The sequence below is a fragment of the Trachinotus anak genome, unplaced genomic scaffold, assembly GCF_046630095.1.
Source record: "Trachinotus anak isolate AG129_WGS33_773 ecotype Australia unplaced genomic scaffold, CSIRO_AGI_Tana_v1 ptg000008l, whole genome shotgun sequence".
NCBI classification, from domain to species: Eukaryota; Metazoa; Chordata; class Actinopteri; order Carangiformes; family Carangidae; genus Trachinotus; species Trachinotus anak.
Genome location: NW_027273859.1, coordinates 28,932,501 through 28,935,358, shown reverse-complemented (window position 1 = coordinate 28,935,358; position 2,858 = coordinate 28,932,501).

The window sequence follows — 2,858 nt, the reverse complement described above, 5'->3', positions numbered from 1 at the left end:
AAAGCTGATGATGATGCTGGTGTGCTGGTGGTGATGAAGGCCGTGCTATTGTGTCTGGTGTTTCCATAGCTCTTTATGTGTCCTGTGTGCAGGAGGCCCCTGCAGGCGGCCGGCCCTCATTATGAAGCTGTTTAAACGGCTCAGATCAGGCCGACACCTGCTTCTCATTGGGAGCTGCAGCCGCCGCTGCCTTGTATTCCTGAGAGGGAAGTGCAGAGCGCTGCGATAAAGTCAGCCTGCCTTTGATCTTTACACAAAGGTCATTAAAAAACAGCTCTTGTTCAGCTTGATCACGTTTTCCTTTAACGGTGAAGGGATCGTGTGCACACGTGTTGGTGCTGTGAGCTAGCTGCTCCATGTGGCTACCGACAGCTACTGCGATACTGGAGCTGTGTTTAACCTGCTGCGTTAAGTGAACGTAAGGATTTAGCAGTATAGTTACATTTCTAGTTCTCTCAGCTGTATTTCATATTATTCATATCACCCCAGGTACGGAGAGGAGTCATGATGTCACATCGGAGCATCTGAACAAGACTAGGTCAAAACCTAGAACATGTCTGGACTGCATGTGGTCAAATCCTGATTTTATGACCATGACGTCGTCCGACAGCATCACAAAACACATCAGTTAAAGAAAAAGACCGAGCTGTGGTTTCAGCTGGAGTTACTGTAAAATGATCAGTCAGAGAGGAAGTTAGAACATATCTTTCTTGTTGTGTCTCTCACACAGAGCTCAGCTTCAGTCTGGATCCGCAACAGTTTAGTCTTTATTCACCAGAACATAACAGACTTTTATTATTTATTTCTACTCCCTCTGTTTGATATGTAGAACTGGTCATAGTTGTGTTTTAGTACGAAGCCTTGTTTTCAGTTGCTGTGTTATAATTAAAGTTACTGCATTACATGTTCATACAAACTCAGCACTTCCTGGAACTGTTTCAAATTAAAAGCCCTGTAGCATTTCAGTGGACAGAAACTTTTATCGCTGTCCTGCACTGAGTGTTTTGTCACATTTCCTGTTGCTGGTGTTTCTGTTGTTTACATGTTATTCAGATCTGCTAGTTTCTTTAGCAGTTAGTGATGACTTCTCTCTCTCTCTCTCTCTCCTGATCTCTGCGCTCTGTGTGTCTCATGTTTAGTTCTTCCTCGGCCTCCTTCAGTAATAATGATACATGTAATGAAAGTGGTTTATTTGCCGTAATGGAGGCGGGCCTCAGTGTATTGATGCTCCTCCTCTTCCCTGAAGTTTCTGAGCAGCCATGAAACCAGAACAGCTCAGTAGACTGTAACAAGAGTTGTAGTTCTCAGCCCCCGTCAGCATCCATACACAGTCCAGACCTGGACCAGGTTTACACCCAGTCTGTTTGAAAAAAAAGTCACCAAATCTAGTTACAATGAGCTAAGTTAGCAACACTGCAGGCTGTAAACACCCCAATAATAGAATCTGGATGCACCAGAAACTCCAATTCAATTACGAGGCATTCGGCCGACCAGCGGTGGAAATATGATCAGTCAGTCAGTCAGTCAGGTACATACCAGATCAATGTCTGGCCCCCTGCCAGCCAAAAAGCTCACCATCTCTTTTAAAGTTATTTATTCATGTTTTTGTTGTGGGGGGCAGGACAGTAGAGAGTGACAGGAAAGGGGCAGAGAGAGAGGGGGAATGACATGCAGGACAGAGTCGGGCCGGTTAGGAGTCGAACCGGCACTCGCCTGCTAAGAGCACTCAGCCCTCACCACTCAGCCATCGGGTTGCCCCAAGTGGTTTTTTTCTACTGTAATCTCTGCTGTCTAATAACCCACAGTGTTCAGTCCTCTCTGTCCTGCTGTTATTACAGACACGTCTGAGGTGGCCACAACCCATTAACTCACCCATGGGCACAAATTACAAATACAGGATGTGGATATAACACAAAATCTTCACCCTGTCATCAGCCAAGCTCCACAGTTTCCATCCCTGAGCAGGTGAAATGAGTCATCAAGCAGCAGATAGGAGGCAGATGTTCCTTCAGCAGATAATGAAAACCCAACACGTGATCAACATCAACGTCAGTGCTGGATTTTGACGTCAACCAGATTTTCTTTATCAACCAAAGTTTAATGTTTGTCCAACATGAGAGTCGTAGAGTCATTGGAGTCCAGCGTCTCTGTGAAGTGGATGTCCGGCGCCTGCTGGGGGAGTATGTGTTCTGTACATTTAACAACAACAGCAGCAAACTGTGAACAACACCCTCAGGCTTCACAGCAGCTCTCACACAGCCAGTGTTCTGTGGATCTTAGTGTGGTCCGTCTGTACTGAGATGCACTCCAGTGTTTATCTGCAGTGTTGATCTCCATCAGAAGATATATTTGTGGTTTTAAGAACCAAAAACCATCTCAGTGTAGTTTTACATCTCCTCTCTCAGGCTTCTCCCTGGAGCTCTGGTAACAACAGGTCTGTTTTCTCAGTGATTGAATAAAATATAGCAGATTTCAGGTGAACAAAGAAACCAAATAATGCAAGACTGGATGGTGGGTCCAGGTAGGCGGGGCTTGGGGCGTGGCTGAGAGCTGTGACTGCTTTGTTGTGACATCACAAAGTTCCAGAAGTCCTGACGGCTGGTTTTAAGGCTCAGTGTCTGAATACAGGCTGTGTGCATTTCTCTGTGGACTGAGGCTTTGATACTTTCACAGTATTAATATAGAACCTAGACCTGCTCTATAATCACAAACACATGGACATCTACCTTTAGACTGGATGGAGCTTTTATTGCATTAATATATGTAAACAAGTTTACACCCACAGATTAATGAAAAGATGCAGGACACAAATTGAAGGGGTTGGGGGTGTGCACTGATGGAGACGTGTGACTGACACG